The following is a 19,618-nucleotide window of genomic DNA, read 5'->3' as shown; positions in this document are numbered from 1 at the left end:
TAGATTTTTCTGAAATAAATGAAAAATGTGATGGTTAAACGGACAAAATTGTCTACTTGTCTATTAGCCACATTCGGGGATTAAACAAAGGACCAAAGAACTTTACAGGAGTAGGACATGCTCTTTTACAGCTCCATTTAACTTCTTCATTTATTTCTGTGGCCCATTTCTCAGATTTCCCCCTATTTATTGGTCTGTAGATTTCAGCAGTCTGCCTGACTTCGTTTCAATGTAGGCTTTCTAGGATTTGAGTCAAGGTTGCCCGATATTTTAAAATAAACATTTGGCAAATTTTCAGGTAGGTACTTGAAGAAAAGTAATGGATGTCTATCAGTAGCATTCAATATCACATTTTCTTTGAAGAAAAGGAAAACAAAACAAACAAAAACATTGTTTACTTTTATGAAAGCAAAGGAATCTAGAGTTTTTTTTTTTTCAAGCTTTGGTGTAGAGAAACAATCTTCCTTTTCTTGGAGGAATTATGAGGAGAAAAGTAAGAATATCATACAATTTCTCTGTCCTCAGCTGCAATTACTTTATTTTCTGTGATTGCTTCTTTGTTTCCAGTATCTCCCACTTTGGGTAGCACCTTGGAGGATTTATTCAGCAAATATTTATTTTTGCCCCTGCAGGGAATGAGTCACTGCCTGTGATAAATGACAACTGTAGAGGTCCAGCTGCAGACTTGGGAAACATGAGGGAATCCAGGTGTAAATAAGGTTTAGAATAGCCATCTCTCACCATCCTGAAGGGACACACACAAAAAAGCTGCTTATTCAGCAAGGAAGAAATTAGCAGGAGCATAAAAAGTAATGAAGAAGGAAACAGATTTTTTTTCTGTTTCATCGAATATTGTGAAGTGACTATCCTTGAAAGAAACTAAATTTTGATAGCATAATCCAATGAAGAAATGAGAAAAAATAAAATTTTATCTTTTCTGAGTCTATGGTCAGTTTTGATATAGTCAAATTTGTTAATCTGAATGTTGGGCATTAAAAAAAAGATCATTAGGGCCTGGTATTTAGCTGAGCACCTACCTTGCAAGGGCAAGGACCCTAGTTGGATCCCGGGTACCAAAAAAAAAAAAAAAAGAGATCATTACAAAGCTCAGATAAAGTCCAAGCTAACACTATTCATTGTTTGGATATAAAGCTTAATTAATATTAAGCATATTAATTAGGTAAGCAAGTGACAGAGGAGATTTGGACATATCTGAACAAGTTTTTTTCAACCTCTGAGGTTCATTTGAGTATTCTTTGTTTATTAATTAATTTATTTTTTTGCTGGTGATTGAATGCAGGCCCTCAAGCACTTTTTATCACCAAGCTGCACCTCAACGTAAGTCTGTTGGCACTGAAAGCAAACAGCAATGAAAGAAAGTTAGCATAGGGAAAACTGAAGATTTTTCTCCCCTTGATATTTTGCTTTTGTCCACCCTATTCTTAAAGGTACGCTGTACAATAGGATAAAAATAATAAGTACTTGAGGCAAACAAGGCAAAGGGAAAGGCAAGGTAGAAACACCTGAGATTAAGAAAGCCACAGGAGTAGGAATCTGAGAGGTGTGAATGTCACAAGAAGGCGTTGCCTCCCTGCCAGGAAAGAATACCCCTCCCTGGCTTTCTTGGCATCATCCTAAATGGGAAACAAGCAGATGCATGTCTCACGCTGTTCATCAGGCAAACCCACAGCAGTTGTTTGGAGGAAGCATGATTATTTCCACGACTTAGACTTGAGAAATATCTCTCTCTCCCATGCGTCCTCATAAAAAAAGCCAGCAAGTCATCATCATTTGCTGAAGCTCCTGGAAAGGGTCTTCACCCTCATTAGGCATTTCATGGAAGAACTGCTGCTTTCTTGCCCCTGGGGCTTCACAACTGTGCTGCTGCTTGGTAAAAGAAGTCAAGAAACTTCTCCATGATTGAGATACATCCACTGGAAAATGAGGTCCTGGGCCACCTCTTGGGCTCCACCCAATAGTAAAATTATGTTTGTTGGTTTCTGATTGTTACAGTGCATCTTTAAATAGCTGTGTTGACAAACATTTTTTCAGCTTAGAAAGACAGAATATTCTTGAAATAAGATTGTGTAGGTGTCTGGGTGTATGTATTCAAACTTCTTACTCATTGATCTACAGTGCCAGACAGAAATCCGGGAACGAAACTGCATCCATGCCTGTGACTTTACAGGAAATCCTTAATATAAGGAATTGTTAACTGAGAATAGGGGAGTATCCTATGAACTATGGGCTACTCCATAGTTTTCCATAACTATGAAGAGATAAATGGGAACTGAGAGACCGTCCCTATTATAGAAGGGGCCATTGGAGAGGATCAGGCTACACAATGGCAGAAGGGCATCATTTTCAATGTTGATGTTTAGACTTCATTGGAGAGGTTGTGGTTGACCTACTAGCTGGCTGCGAAATCCAATGGTGCCTCAGACTAAGCCTGGGCCATTGCCAACTGGCTGGAGGCTGAGAGGAGGGAAGTACTGGCGGGACTTGATCTACATAAAACTTTGTACTGGGGCGGCTTCTAAGGTTGCTAGAGGGCAAGTTATGAGACCGCTCATAACAGCCAAGAGAAGTCTCCTCCTTCGGTACTGTCCCTCCTTTAATACCTTCTACTGACAAAGTGTAACGTGCATGGAGCCAGCAAAAGAGAAATCCTCTGAGATTCCAACTCTATTCTTACAAATCCTGGCAATGATGGGAAAACTTGATGCTATGGGGCAATAAAGAATAATCACCATACCTGCATTTCCCCCAAATCATGAGATCCTAGGATGTGTAATATGCATTGACAAATGCTCGTTACTCATTTTATGTAACCATATGCAATGTGATGTGTTTTACAGTGCCCAGGTGGCCATAAAGAAACAGTGACAGTGGGCTGGGTCATCAGGAATTTTTCCACCAGTCCAGAAGTAGTCAGCAATGAAAGTATGTCAGCTAATCATACTCTTTTGGTGCACTGACTTTCTAATATTAATGGGATGGAAGCTTGTGGTTTAAATTGTTAAAACCTCACTCAGTAAGCCAGAAGTCATCTATGAAAGAAGAATGTTAGGCTTTATGTCTAGATGCCCCCCAAAGGCCTCATGGATTCATAGGCACAGCTTTCGGAAGGTGATTAGATTATGGGGGCTTACAGCATACTTGCTATTACAAGCTGAGGTCTGGTGGGAAGAGCTGGGTCCCTGAAAGTACGGCCCAGAGGGCTTTACCTCCATCCCTAGCTCCTCCCTTCCCTCTGCTTCCTGAATGCCATGAGGTGAGAAGCTTTCCTCCCTGTCAGCCCTCTTCCTGTGCACAATTCTCTGCTGTTCCTCTATGCTATGTTGTTCTGCTTTGGAGCCAGCCAACTATGGATTGAAACCTCTATAAACTGTTCAAAATAGACCCTTCCTCCTTTAAGTTGAGGGTATCGGGTATTCTGTTCCATTAAAGAGAAAGTGACTAAGACACTAGGTATTGGGAATACAGAACATAATAAAAGTTTTAAAAGCCCCAAATATTTAATAGTGATAAAGGCTTTGAAGAAGGAGTATAATCGCTGTGAAAACAAATAATAGACAGACTTCACCTACTTTGGTGGAGAAGATTGGGGAAAATACCCATTTACAGAGCCATTGACTTTGAAATGAAAGGAAGAATTGATTGCCTAACAGCAGAGTGTGGCAGGAAAAATCCAAGGACTAGAGAACCTGCACTATGACCCTATGAAGAGAAAGTATATGCATTCAAGGAACCAAGGGTCTGTGCTTTGGAAGGGGTTCACTGAGGAGAAGAATTCTCCATCCAATTTTGCCTGCATTATGTGCTTTGCTGGGTCTCTAGCTTGTCTGCCCACCGTTCAGCTTTGAACTCACCAGCCTGTCTAATTGTTAGACCAGTTCTCTATAACAAATGTTTTCTGTCTATGTATATGCATGTCCTGTTGCCTGAGCGAGTTCCTGTTGGTTAGTTAGTGAAAACTGTGATTAGAGCAGATATGGATAGGTAGGCAAACACCTTAAATCCTTGTGACTTTAACCTCTATCTTGGTCACTCTTCACTGGGAGCAAATTTCTCCTCCTGGGAATATCTGTAAAGTCTTTAATCATGTTGGTTACCATCATTTGGGGGTGATATTCCTGGCATCTAGAAGATGAAAATGAGGCTAAGCTTCCTAAAGCAAAACAGTGTCCCACAACAAAGACTCATCCCACAGTTGAGAGCTCTTTGGTCCATGTGAATAGGTAGCCGCTGAGGTATTTTAAACCAGACTGGGAATGCAGAGTGACAGTGAGGCGATAGCAGGAGAAGGCAGTGAGAGTGAACATTTGCATTTCAAAAACATCCTTCTTTGGAGAAAGCACAGAGTAGAACAGATCCCAAGATACATGACTGTTAATTTTAGTTTTGTATAACTATAACTAACGTTTGTTTGTTTACTATTTTTAAATGTATTTTTAAAAATCAGGACTAAAAACTGTGAACTCCATCTTTCACAGGGGAAAAGAAGTCAAGCACATTTTTTAAATGGCTTAACCTGGGGAAAAATCATGACTTAGATAATATTCATTAGTTATCTCATTTAAATGACATGTTATAGACTTCTGTGAAATTAAGGAATCAATTTATTTCCTGTCAACTTTCATACCTAAAACTAGTTTCAGGTAAGAATGCAATAAATTCTCTTAAATTTTCATATGGTAAAGTATCATTGAAGCCCAAGTGGCCAGGAACACAAATATTCTAGAGGAAAATTTTTTGTTTGTTTGTTTTTTGAGATAGGGTCTCACTATGTAGTTGAGACTGACCTGGTACTCACTATGTAGCCCAGGCTGGTCTCGAGCTCACAGCAATACTCCTGCCTCAGCCTCCTGAGTGCTGGGATTACAGGTGTGCACCATCACATCCAGCTCTAGGGGAAAGTTAATGTGAGGTAAATTTTCAGTTTTAATTTGGAGCCACAGGGTCCTTAGTTGATCGGAGGGGAGAGGATTTTGGGCTACTGTAGGAAGCTTCTAGAGTTGGACTGACGGATGTAAAAAAAAAAAGTACACACAGACAGCATAGTAAGCTCAGGAGAGGCACTCTATTCTTCTTGTCAATAGTTGTCAGCCCACTTAATATAACTCACCTTTAACTCTGGGCATCTTCTCATCTAACACTTTCTGTCTAACCATCAAGAAAACCATAGGTTACAGACATCCATAAGCAGAGTTGTACAAGATTTTTTAAAAAGATATTTTTCAAATCTCTTTAAAATGAATGGCAAATATTGAAGAATCTTTGTCTCAAAGAATTTTTCTAGACTTGGGTCATTTGGCAAACTCTTAATTTTCCTTTTAAAGTCAGATTAAAATAGCTATATTGGCTCACCTAGGTAGGGACTAACTTCATCAGTGTGTCAATTTTCATTATATTTTGAAAACATGAAACATGTCTTTTATACCACAGAGAAAGAAAAACTGTCAGAACAGGTTGCGGATGAATGCTTAAAAAAACAGTGGAAATAGCTAAGAATGAAACAGTCCCTGAAATAAATATTACAATAGTTCTATCTTGATGCAAAAAAACCCCCCAAAAAACAAAAAAACAAAAAAACAAAAAAAAGAGGTCTCCATGCTGGTTGGACAATACATAACCACAGAACTATTCCCTTAAGTAGACAAATTTTAGAGTATCACAATTAAAAAAATTGTACGCATTTTCATCTTGGTGAAAAAGTACACATTATTCTTTTCTGTGTCAAACCTTCTAGAAACTTGTATTAATCTATATTTTTCAAGTTTCTTTTTTTCTCCCTGTTTCTTGCTTAAAACAAGCAAATTACTCGTCACCAATTAGTGGAGTGTCCTCAGAAAATTCCTTAAAGTTAATATTATCATAAACGGCAAAGGAGATTTGAGACTCAGAGTTGTCCGTGTTAAGTAAGGGAGTACACAACTCAGAGCGTTTCACACACACACATTAACAGCCAGGGCATTGCCTGCCTTCCTCAGCTGTACTTGGGTTGGCTCCAACATCACATTTTACTCCCGAAGACTCCCGACGTTCTACGAAGTCACCTTTCACTAACACTCCCTCCTGATAAGAGGAATTACATTTCCTTGAGAGGGAAGCAATTTAGAGAGTGGTTAAAAGGAGGCGTTGATGAACACACAGCTGCGAGGTGATGTGTGCAGTTTTTAATGATGGGAGCGTAAAGCACTGCAAGTACGATTTATAAAAGCACCAACTTTCCTTCCTCTTGCTAACACGTTTTAAATCAAAGAAAGCAAAGATTTTTAAAAGCAGGAACATGAGGCCAAGTGTTCACATTGTAGTTCCTGAAATCAATCTACTCTACTGGAGGAAACTTAAGTGTTTGAGCATTTTTCTTTGTGCTTTAAGATTTAAAAAAGAAAAAAAAAAATTATCCTCTGTTGGTCTGACTGTTGGCTGACAAACTATTTCTAAACATTTGTATGACTTTTGCTTCGTGTTCCAGAGTGGGAAAGACCTTTTGTTGTAGGTACTAAAAATCAAGCGAAACAGATAGGGTCATGATTTACCAAAGGTCAAAAGTCATGATGAGTGACCGACTCAAAAGGCCTTGAGGTCAAAGGTGCAACTAGAATCCCATAACCTTCTCTTGGGCTTTTTACATCACAAAGGACAGCTGGACTTTTCTAGTTTCTGTGAAGGCTTCCCCACACATGTTCACATTTTTCCTTGAAAAATTATTTCAAAATGATTCTGCCCATGATTATTTATCCCTTCGAATCCAAATGACATGAAATAGGCTTCTATATAAATTGAATAGCTTTTTATTAGTATTCTGTTAGCAGCAACCTAGAGGTGGAAGAACAGAGATGAATACTTTTTTAAATTGGAAAATAAGCACATTATTTAGGAGATCAAACCCCAAGAGATATATTTATTTTCTTTGTTATTTTCTTTTTCAATCTCACATGTTTTTATTGACTATAAAATTTTGTTTTTCTTGAAGAAGTAATGAAATGGTGGTCACTTATGTTTTCCATTTGGAATTTACCCTTATGTTAAATTTTTCATACAGGTCCAAAGTAAGATTTTGTGATGGAAATCATTCTGGTATTATTATTTTTTTTCTTTTTGCTAACTGAAAACAACTAGGTCCTTGGTGCTACTGGGGCCACAATTTGGGTGGGTCTGTCTGAGGCCAATCTTAGAGTACATTAGTCACTGTGGATGTATATATAACCATGTGATCTTCCGGAAAATTGCAGAACCTTACTTTTCAACTTCATTGGTTTCTAACCTCTCTTGAGCACTTAATTCCTCTTAGAGGGTAAAATAGTCATGCTGTAGAATCCTGTGGCCCATGAAGGGTAATTGGATAACATCTTTTGAAAGATTTACAAGGCTGCCAAGGATTTTGCCAGCTTTAAACCTGATTGATTCAGTGTGAAAAGATCTGAACAATTCTGACCTAAAAGTTTAAAGACAGACCTTTCCTGTGAAAGTATAATTTAGAGCTTGTAATAAAATTGTATTGGAAAACACCACATTGAAAAACGCAGTCATAAATTGCCAACTTAGCATTATGTTAAAGGACGGTTCCTCTGAAAGAAACCTAATTATCTACCAGATATTTTAATAATGAAGTGCTTTTGTTTTTGTTTTCTCCCTAGAATTCCCCCTCCCCACCAAAAAAACTACCCAACTTCTTGGTTATATATACTGGAGGAATGTATACAGCTTTTATCTCATTAGGTAAAATAAAGTAAAAACTCATTTATCTTTAATAAAGAGTAGATCAAACAGACTTTTCCCATATTTTAATTTTTCAAAGTGGTAATTCTCATCATATATTAATTTCCGTCTTGACAAAATATACACACTCATAACTAGTGCAATATTTTGTGGCTAGGCTTGCCTGCTTATGATGACTCAGACAAATCAAAGATTAAACGTCTTTCAGCTAATTATATCAGGTCATTAATTATTTATTGGAATCCATAAGTCTATCGTTTGTATTAACCTGTGTTTTCTGCTACCCACTTTAGAAATGGAAGGTTTTGAAGATGAACTAAAACATAAAAATTTTAAGTAAACAAAATTAAGTAGAGTATACATATCTGTTTTTTTTTTCTTCTCTATTATTGAGGAAATTGAGACTATGGTATAGAGACAAAAGCTTATTTATCTTTAAACAATACTGCTTTTGTGACATGTTCACTAACTGTGTTTCCTCCTCAAATATCAGTTTGAAGCATTTCGGAAAAAATGTCACGTGCCCACTTACCTGTGATTCCGGCAGGCCTTTTGAACTTTTAAATCACATGAATTTATTCTTAGATGTTTAAAATAGGATTCTTAATAGGTTAGTGTTTTTGTCACATATACATATTTATAAGGAATGATTACTTCTTTATGTAGATTTATGAGAACAGTAACTTTCAAACAAACTGAGTCTATTTTTCACCCATTATTTAAAAAAAAACACTGAAATGTTGTATTAAGAAAAATATAAACAAAAAGTTTCAGTTAAGAAATGGGAAAAGGAGGGAATTCTCTCTGTTTAAACTACCCAAAAAGCTATTCAGAAAGTAAGGAGGGGCCTAAGGATTGGGCTCTCCTATTTCTTTGCTAGAATTAGGTAATAGGTTGGCTTATATTTTTTCTCCCTTCTACATTCTAACTAAAGTGTTATGGAGGTAATTTAACCCGGTACCTGAAAATCCTCCCTGTCTTGTGAACTAGAAGATGTCAAGAGCCATTACTGAAGCTGTCAAGGGTTGAATAAATTCGATTGTATCAATTTCCAGCTGGCAGTTGGCATTTTCTGTGGGATCCATTTCTCATTATGTTGGTCTACTGTAGTTCTCTAAACTGGCATGGTCCCCAAGCTCTTCTTCAGAACTTTGCAGTTGGTTAAGCTGAAACTGTTAACTACGGAAAATTAGTCCAGGGTGCTGAAGAGACATATTAGCAGTTGGCGATAAAAAAGTGTTTTTGATAGGTTTAGATTACGCCAAACATCTTCACACAAGTCACCCTACAAAGACAGCAGTAGGGCTTTTAGGAAGTCCTGATTTTGGGCTCTGGTGCCACCTAGTGGGATGGCAGGGGAAGAGACGATACGACGACGCAAGACAGGATGGACTGGTAGACTTTTATGATTCTTTGTCTTCAGATCTTTTGTATCAAAAACTCAAAACACCACCACCAAAAAGAATCCCTCAGATTTATTGCTTTCCTTGGGAGATTTTTTTCAGCACTCTTAATCAGTTGAAAGATTAAATTGATTATTTTTCTGACAGTCTTGGCCTTCCACAGTCTGATGTCAGCCTGCTTTTGCAGAATTATTGAAAACAACTATGAATTTTTCACAGAAGCCGGACTGGTCTACTCCTTCCTGTCTTTTCTCGTGTTATCTTCCCAGAGAAGACACTCCTATCCGTTTAGGGTCTCCTGTTAGAAGGGCTTTGTGGTTGGACTTGGCGCTTTCAGTGTAGGAGCCTCCCACAAAACTCTCTTAGCAAGAAATCCTGGGATCGCTCCTCAAACATCACTCTCAACCTGATCGAAGGTGAGGACTCCATTGCCAGGAATTTCAGGGAGAACTTCCTGCCCAAGAATAAGATGAGCTCCAGAAGGAACAGTATACCATAATCTTTTTGTTGTTGTTTTGAGATAGGGTCTCACTAAATATTCCAGGCTACCCTTGAACTCCTTATGTACCTAGGCTGGGCCTTAAACACTCAGATTTTCCATTTCAAGACTCTTGACTTCTGGAAATAGAGTCATATGCTATGGTGCCAGGTCTCTAATATAGCATTTAGCCTCTTCCTACACATTTATATTTTAGCAGAGGGATCCTCAACTCAAAAACTTTTAAGGTCAAACCAAATAATATAAAGCTAAAAAGCAGGTAAAATATAGCATGGAATAGAGTAAATTGTGGAGAGCCAGAGGACACATGTGTTTACTAAATGTGCTTCAGTATGGCTTGTGAAAAAAACACCGTGAGGCACAAACACATTTGAAATCCGAATGCGGGCCGTGTTCAGTGGATCTGTGATTCCTCTGGAGGAGAGAGGGAACTGACTGTGTAAGCCAGAAAGGTCAATTTTTAGACATAGTAAAGACAAGCCAGACAAAGATCCTGTGAAGAAGAAGTAAGGGATGGATTCCTAAAAGAGTAGCCTCTTAGAAAGCAAAAGAAGCCAAAAAGAGAAGTCCCTGATCTGGAGAGAGGATGTTTTAGTCCTCTATTGCTGTTGTAACAAGTTTCTTCAAATTTGATGGAAGAAAAGAATACAAAAATTTACTGTCTTACAGCTCTGTAGCTCAGAAGTCTTCCATGAGTCTGCGTGAAGATCAAGGTGTCGTGGGGCTGCATTACTTCTGGACTCTTTAGGAATGAATGTACTTTCTACCCTTCTCCAGTAGAGCCTGCCTGCAGGCCTTGGCCTGTGGCCCCTTCCCCTAGCCAGTTGTGCAGGGTCCTTCTCATGTCACATCACTGTAACCTTTTCTGCCTCCTTCTTCCATTTTCAAGGAGCCTCAAGATTGGATTGGACCTCTCTAGGATATTCCAGGACACAGCCCATATTTTAAACTCAGTCGATCAGAAGCATTAATTCCATCTCCAGCATTGACACCCATTTGTCATGTAATACACTATATTTACAGGGTGGGGGATGTGGTTACAGACATCTTGAGGCATCATTATTGTGCCCACAACCAAGGACAAGTACGACAGTTGCTGAAGAGAGAGATCATGTATCTGTGAGAGCTAGACCTGGAAAGTCTTCACCTTCCCCTCTCCCTGCCTAATCTATTCATCCTCCTACTTTATCACAGTGAAAAAAAAAGTTGGGAAAGGTTAAGGAAACTGAAATTCACTGGGCACAAAAATGTGCTCATAAATGTCAGTGTGTCGCTCGGAATAGGGTGTAATGTCTTCTGCTAGGAAGGAAATTGGTCAGGATAGCTGCCCTACTATATGTATAAAAATTAAAATGAAGATGGCTCTCCAGGAAGATAGTTAAGGAAGAGGTGCACCTAGGAAGATAAATTTCCACTAATAAATTCTTCCCCCATATGAAAGATGCCCCTGCAAGGAGCAACTTCACAGCTCCTGGCGTTTAGATTGGTTGGGGCGCAGCCTTCACAGCCAGGTGGGAGTCAGTTTGAGCTCTGCGTCCCCTGAGAAAATATCTCCTTACCCCATGTCATTCTCAGAAACATGCTTCTTCCAAAGTCCTCCCAGATTCTGAGAGTTTCTCAGTGCATTTTGTACAGAGCTCTAGAATACCCCATGCCACCAATTACCTTGGCTTCTTACATAATCTTCCTTCTTGACAGTGAACTCGCTGAAAGCAATGACATTTAATTGTCTTTTTCAACTTCAGCCGGCTGTCTATATTTATGCCATTATATTTGTCACTGATGGGGCATATGAATGATTTACATGACATAAATTTTAACATATTTCTGGGTAAGTATTGAAGCTCAGATCAGAATATATATGTGGCATCTTGATATTCAAAGTGTGGTTCTCAGTCTCATTTGGGAGCTTGTGAGAAAGGCAGAAATGAGTACACTTCCCCTCAACTAATGGCATCAGAAGCTGCAGTTCAGCTTTATCTCCACGTGATTTGGTTGCACACAGAAGTTTGAGACACGGGAAGAGCGCATCAAATGGAGGCACAATAAAAATGTGAGTTAATTAAAGTTCATTTAAAGAGAAGTAGCACATAAGGTCTGGCAAACTAGAGCACATTGGGAAAGACCCAAACAATTGACTGAGTGTGGGAAACAAACTGACACATAAAGGAGAAAATCAAGGTATGTGGAATTAGGCCGTTGTTTAATTTCTTACCCCCTTTGACACTATATTGTTATACTAAACTAATGGGTACTTAGTTTCTTTCTTCCTTCATTTCCACTTAAACTTTTTGTTGCCTGTTTTCCCATCAAGGTGAGGAACTTTAAGGTTTTGTGTTTGTCTTTCTCTTTACTTTTTCTTTTTTGGTGTGTGTTTGTTTTTTTTCACTGTGTCAGGCAATAGATACTGAGCATCTGTGTGTGCCCCATCCTAAGTGATGTTAATGGAGTCAGCCTTGCCCTAGTACACACTCTTAACATCTTGTCACTAAATCTAGTCTCTGAAATCCTTTCGGCACCCACAGTCACTCCTTTATCACAGACAGCTTAACTAGCAGATCCAACTTTGAACAAATTGTAGAGAGCAGTGAACATATATACACGCTACACTACTTAAATTGTAGACAGACGTTGGCCAAATCACCTGATGAAGTTCAAACTTGAATGGAGAGCAAAATCTGCTGAGCAATCCCATCCCTTGCTCAGAGTCTATGGGTCTTAGGAGAGAAACCTGAGCATTCTGACTTTAGATGCCCCATCATAGCTGACCGGGGTTCTTCAAGCAAAGAACAGCATGAGGCAATAAAGCAGTCAAAAATCCCTTTGCTCTGAATTGCTAATTTGGGTCTACATCAGGGCAGTACAGTTTCACCCTTGAAATCCTAGGACCTATTCAGCTCTGAAACATATCTTGCTGAACCTAACTCTCACTAAGCCAGGGATATCCATATCAAAATGCTTCACCTGTAAGTTCTTTTCAGATTTTCAAAATAGCCATATCTCATGATGCATACAAAATATTGATTTTGCTTTTACATTCTCTATTTCTGAATAAATTCTTTATGATGCAATACTAGGGATAGTGTTAGCTTGTCTTCTGCTTGTTTGACCTGTTCACAAATGACTACATCGAGTGATTTGGAGTGTGGTTTTTAACATGAGTGATTTAGAGTGAGGATTTTACATCAGGTTGCTACCTATAGACTATTATTTGCCTCCAGTAAATCCTTGTCATCTGAAAAGTGGAGGAAATTGGAAATCAGTACAGGAGAATTGATTAAACAACCCAAGCAGGTCTAGGTAATGGAGACAGCTTAGACATTTAAATGTTCAGTTGTGCGTATCATTTTGATGTGAGAACTGAAATGTCATGTTTATCTATTTATCAGATGCCTTAAACTCTTGTATCTGCTCACTTAATCAAAATGACTGCCATTTTGTAGGTGAGACACCTGGGGTACCCTTGATTTGAATCCAGAATATTTAAAATACGAGCTCAAGTTTCTCATTCTTTCATTCCTTCCTTGTAATGAACTCACATCTTTTTGAAAGTGAACAGTGCATGTGAATCATGACTCCATAATATTAGGGGAAAATCTGGTAACTTGAAGAAGAAATCAATCATAAAGGAAGAAATTCATTTCTCTTTGTGTGAATAAAGAATAATCCAAATCCTTGTGGACAAAATCACTTCAAGTAAGGGAAATCTACATAAAAAAATCATTGAAATAAGCAGTCGTGGCATTAATTCGTTTGGATTTTAATTTTTATATTGACATTTGCTCTTAAAATTTAAACAGCTTTTTCTACAAAAACTGGATCTTTATATCATTTACTTTTTCTTCCCTCTTCTTTCTTTCCCTATACACTCTACATTATTAACACATACAATAACTAAAAGTCATTAAGCTGACCTTCTTTGCTGTTTTTTATAGCCTCTCAGTTCTCCAGCGTTTGAAAAGGAGGTACATAGAAGGAGCCTGCCGCCGTGGAGACGTTTTGTTTCAAACCTTTGCCCACTGTTGACTGTGTCTGAGCCCCAGGATCTCTCTCCATGGTTTGAGGACCAACACAACCTAACAGACTGGGATTGAAGGATTAAATACAACGAGAAACATCAAATTTACCCTCCCCATGCAGGATGTTTACGAGTTGAGTTGAGCATCTAAGTCTGTTTCTTGATATGCTCATGAAAGATGTAGCCTAGCTTATAGGGCTGCTGGCTAAATTCCTGCCCTCCCTTCTCAGATATTTAGGCCACATCTCAGCACTGAACCTCACTTGGGCTATCTTGTGTACTCTGTATCTGTCACAATGTGCATCTCTTCCTGAGACAGCTTTCCTTCCAGAGTGCAGTGGTCTGGAGAAGGGTCGAGAAATAAGGACACAAATATCTAGAAAACCGAGTTACTGCTTAGCATGGTGATGCATGCTTGTAATCCCAGCTACTCAGGAGGACAAGGCAGGAGGATCACAAGTTTTGAGACCAGCCTGGGCAAATAGCTGGATTCTGTCTCAAAATCAAAGAGGGCTGGGGATGTAGGTTAGTGTTAGGAATGCCTCTGGGTTCATTCTGCAGTCCTGAAAAATAATTAAATTACTGAAAATCACTGGAGTATACATAATGGTAGCATGATTGTACAATATGGTCAGTGTCATCATTAAAATAATCTTCAAATACATATGAGATTTTTCCCTGTAATGTTAAGACTACGGATGTAACAATTTTTGTGTGGCAATGGCCCCATCTAGGTGTCTAGGTTATTTAGGTTTCTTTCTCTCATGTCTTTCAGAAAATTAATTTTTATTCTTTGGCATCATAAGGTTCAATAAGTGAATGAATGAATAATTAAGTAAATGAAAATTTTCTTAAGAACTTTGTGCACTCTAAAATTTTCTGTCCTTAGCATGTGTTGGTTTTTTTTTCTTATACTTAAACATTATTTTTAAATTACTTTAGCCAATAGTTTTTGGAATGGCTTCTTTGACATTGCCTTAAGTTTGTATGGTTGTAGTGTGTGTGTAAAGCCAGAAATTAAATAAGGATTTGCAAGTAAAGAGTGATTACCAGGGTCTTGAGGAGGGTATTGGGGAGATGGTCAAAGGACACAAAATTTCAGCTAGAGTCATAAGTCAAGAGACCTATTATACAACAAGATGACTATAGTTAATGACACAATGTATTCTTGATAATCAATGAGAGTAGATTTTTAGATATTCTCAACACACTCACACACATACACAAATTGTGAGATAACGCATATGCTATTTACCTCAGCTATTACACAATTTATATGTATTCCCAAGTAACAAGTACAAAACAAATATATATAATTTTTGTTTGTTATGCAAAAGGTTTGACATTTAAAAAATAAAATAGTTTTAGCACGTGAAATGAAGTCATTTACAATCACATTTCAAACATTAGTTATTAACACTGACAGGGAAAGTTACAGCTGACAGTGTCCTCATGTACTGGTAAGGGAAGTTTCAGTAAATACAGTCAGCATTAATGAGATGTGTTGACAAGAAGAGTTGGAAATAAAACCTCAGCACAACCTTTTGATTTAAAATTCCTTTTGCTTTGTGGGAGAATGTCATTTTGGAGGAAACGCACACTTTATTTAACCATAATAAAGACATGAGAAGATAAACCAAAGAAAATGTCAATTTAACCCAATCTTGCAGGATGGTCTTTTAATGCATGAAGAGAGCTGTGGGGCTCCAGTCTTTATCACCTGTGGGCCTAGTTAGGTAATCTGTCTAATCCCATTTGGGCTCAATAGATCTTCCTACAGTTTTAGTGAATTACATAAAATTCATTTGGTCCTGATGCATACTCTGGATTTCCTTCACTCTAAAAGGGTTAATAGCCATACAAATATTATACCTGAGCATTTACATTTCTTCCTGAAAACATGCTCCATGTGAAGTCATCTAGATGTTCCTCTCGTAATGCATAAATGGAATGTCTACTTCATTAAATTAGAGCAATTACAGGACATAAACCTTTGGGCAAATGTCAAAGACTCCGGACTTTTGGCCACAGCTAATTTAACTGGATGGTTTCCCAATGATAGTATAAATCTAGATAGGTTAGGCTTTGTCATCAGTTCTTACATAATGTAAAATGAGCTTTGAATTTACATTCTGGAATCCTACCTAACATGCAAAGTATTTCTTCTATAGCTCCCATTACTAAAAGAAGTGCATTAGATAATTTTAAAGGTATTCAATGTGCAAAATAGTAATGTAAGTTGCAAAATGGCATATGGCAAAATAAATATTTTCTCTATTTTTAGCTCTCAGCCACAGCACACTAAGTAGCATAATTCATTTTCCATTTAATTTTTATTGGAAGTCACAGCGACTAAATCATTAATTTTCCGACTCTTAGTTTTGCTTTTATAAGCTGAGTGAAACTCCATAGAGGCATCTTCTGCTGTGCTAATAGGATGAAAATAAACACAAATCTTAAAAGTTTTAGAAAGGAAAATGTTGTTGTTGATGTTTTGTGTAAATAGTTTTGAGAGGGCTATAAGTATATTGGGTATATAACCATCTCCACAATAATGATTAAGTTAATCATCCCAAGCTTTCTGCCTGTGTATAAATCCCAACTCTTCCACTTTGTAACAGATTACCCTTTGGTGTTAATCTAATGTGTTCCAGAGTTTTTTTTTTCTCCTGTAAAAAAGTGAAAGATTCTGTCATATCACTAGCTATAGGGTTGTGAAAATGAAATTAAATTCATATAGTTAAGCCACTTATAGTCATATTTGTCATGTAACAATAAATGCTTACTTGTATGTTCCTGTTAAGAACACTGTGTAACTCTCTTCTGTATGCCTCACTCCTAATGACAGCATTTTCCCCTCATTTCTTATGTCACGCTTTTTCCAGATCATTTGTCTGCTTATTTGTTCCTAAGTTTAGCACTGCTTTTTTTTGTATAAACAAATTTAAGTTTTGTAGGCAAAATTCTGGACTCATTCCTCCAGTAAACCTAATAAATGTTCAGAGTCCAATACAAGTCTGAAGCAGGTAAATACAGTATCTTTCCAAGGAACAAAAGGGAGTGTAAATTTGGACTGTTATTTATTTATTTATTTTTTTGGGGGGGGGAGCAAGGGTCTCACTATGTAGTTGAGACTGACCTGGAACTCACTATGTAGCTCAGGCTGGTCTCAAACTCACAGCGATCCTCCTGTCTCAACCTCCCCAGTGCTGGGATTATAGGTGTGCGCCACCACATCCGGCTTATTTCTTATAGTTTATGTGATGTACATTTTGGTGTGTTCTTGGCAGAGTTTTTTCAATTCTGTTTGCGCAAATTACACTGATAGATATTATATGCTTTCATTTAATTTTCAACCAACAATTGAAATATATATGGTGACAGTTATTTTTAACAATTACTGGAATGTAATTTAATGAGTCAAATCTGGACCGGGAGGCAGAGTGTTTTATTGATTTCTCATTGTATCTGCCAAATACTCTTTTGCTTCATGAGTACAGTGGAGTAACACATTTAGAAGTGACCTTTTGTGAAACATTTTGGAAGCTCACTCCCCCACAATTACTTTCAGTACTTAAGAGCATGACAAAATGTATTTTAGCTTGTGTTTTATTAGTATATTATGTTCTGTATACAAGGTCGTGCTGGTGAATGCCTCCCCTACAGTAACCCACCGCTGGATTTATCCACACCCATGGCACAAATGTTTTCACCACGGCTGATTGTAGGGTGTTGAATTTAGAGCTGGGAAGAAACTCTCAGTGGTTCGACATTTAGAATATTTCAACCCTTAAAGACACAGGAAGTATCAACAACCTCAAGAGCATAAATAACAGCAAAATGAATTAAAGTAATTAGGAAGTGATGCATTTGAGTATTGATAACTCCTTTTTACAACAACTCATTTAATTATAAGCTTATATAATTAATTTTAAAGAATGGATCTGTTTAATAACTGGCTTTCAAACTTTATGCGAATTAATAAAATACACACTGATGAGCTTATATGAGCCGCCTCTAGCACATGACTCCTGTATATACAGGTTTGGTATTTGTTATTATAATAGGCTGAAAAGAGTTTAAATTCATGTGATGTCCTAACTCCTTCCCTCCCTACCCCCTCCTTCATCCCTCCCTTCCTTTTTTCCTTCTCTCTTTCTTTCCTTCCATGTTTGTAGAGTTGCAGGGCGTATCAAAGACTTAAATGAAAGAAATAATTTTGGACAAATCAAATTATACAGTTACCTGTGTATTGTGCTGACTTGGCAATGTAAGATTCTATAATATATTATTCCATTATATTCTATGGTATATACACACATCTGTATATTTATCTAGATCTATTTTTGTTTCTGTCAAAACCCATGTTGAATAAATAATAGAGAAGAACTTGCTTAAGATGAATCACTTAAGAGGGTGAAAGATTTTGATAAAGGATATTATAGGATAGCTTTTTGTTTTCTAGGTGCCTTGCTGGTGTTTCTAATGTTTCAATCCACTTTAAAGAAGTAAAACTGGAGGATATTTGAAGTTTTCATGCCTGGATTCATCCAGAAGAAACAGCACAGAGTGCTGGGATCTGGATTTAAAGCTGAATGCTTACGAGTCAATTTGAGAGTCAAAAAGCATCTTAAACTATTGGAAGGGAAAAAAAAGGAACTGTCTCAGAAAGCAAGGAAAGAGATTAATGCTTATCTGTTCTTTGGGAAGGGTGCTGATCTGAGGATCTGAGCAAGGTACATTGTTCAAGAGGATTACGTTGTGGAGGCAATGGAGATCCTGGACTGGTTGCAAGCTTGGTTTGGCCTCATCCAGTCTATGAGGGAGCTCAGTTCTGCAGTGGGCGAATCTGTGTCTATGTTGATTCAGTCTGATCCTTGACACTAATCAGAAGTGGCTGAGTTGAAAACAGTTTCTGATAATCTCCAAGTACAGCAAAGGACAGGACACATCATGTAGGACAATCGGATTGGAACAGCCAGGGACAGGCTAATGCACAAACTGAGTGTGGAAGCCACACCCCAAATCCTAGTGGAGAGATACCTGACTCAAATTGCCATGGTACCTTATGAAGCTGACTCTGTAGTTGTGGCAGAAGCTCTTCCTAGGCAGAAAGAGAACTTACTGATATCGGTTCAAAGATTATGTGAGGAAACCTGGCCCTGGAAGAGCGGGAGGAGGAGGTGGGTTCACAGCACCTGTCGGTGGATCCGATGGAACCGTGCCAGTGACCATGCCTATTTCATGCCAATACCATCTCCAAATACTTTCTTATATCCAGCACCAAGGGATGATAAGATTTCAATGGATTACCAGAGGAGACTTACCTACCAGGCCACTCCCAATATTCAGCCAACTCAGATACCAGCCATTACCCCTTTATGTGAATCTGCTGATATGATTAATTTTGATAAGAATGGCCCTCTTGTACCCAAGCTGGAAGTGTCTGCAAAGCCCCACCCAGACCTAAACTATACTTTGTTCTGCTAGCTTTGCCATCTGTGCCAGTCACACTGCAGACTCCCATCAGCTGGTGGTGGCACCTAAGCAGCTGAAGACGTGACTTTGATGATGTTTCCCAGAGATCTGAAGGGCTAAAAAAGAAAACAGAGGCCTTAAACCAGACAACATCCAGCTTCTGGTAGTTGAGACTGCGCAGTTCTGCTTTGTAGCAAAGAATCTCTGTGAAATTCTGTTTCATCTGTTAGCCATCACTGAGTATATTCTTTCTGGAGGCTCTTTTCCTTCTCTACCAAATTCTGTTACTTTCCAGTTCTCTATTGATTCTAAGAGACTAACAGCTGGACTTTTGGAAGGATCCCAAGTCCTCTCAGGTCCCAGGAGAACAAGGAGATGAAGCACTGTGGTGAGAGCTGCCAGAGACGGCTGAGGGTGGAGGAAAGGACCTCATAAAGTAGATTAGCATTGTGTTGAGGTTGCAGTCTGGAAACAAATGCCTCTGTGTAGGAG

At 38.2% G+C, this 19,618-nt stretch overlaps 1 pseudogene; it reads left to right on the top strand.

Moving 5' to 3' along the window:
- Window positions 1-19,266, top strand: part of LOC104866493 — a 68,911-nt pseudogene extending 49,645 nt beyond the window's left edge.
- Window positions 19,267-19,618: the final 352 nt, after the last annotated feature.

Source organism: Fukomys damarensis, unplaced genomic scaffold, assembly GCF_012274545.1.
Source record: "Fukomys damarensis isolate Sample0158 unplaced genomic scaffold, DMR_v1.0_HiC HiC_scaffold_6, whole genome shotgun sequence".
NCBI classification, from domain to species: Eukaryota; Metazoa; Chordata; class Mammalia; order Rodentia; family Bathyergidae; genus Fukomys; species Fukomys damarensis.
This window is presented reverse-complemented; position numbering and strand designations above follow the sequence as displayed.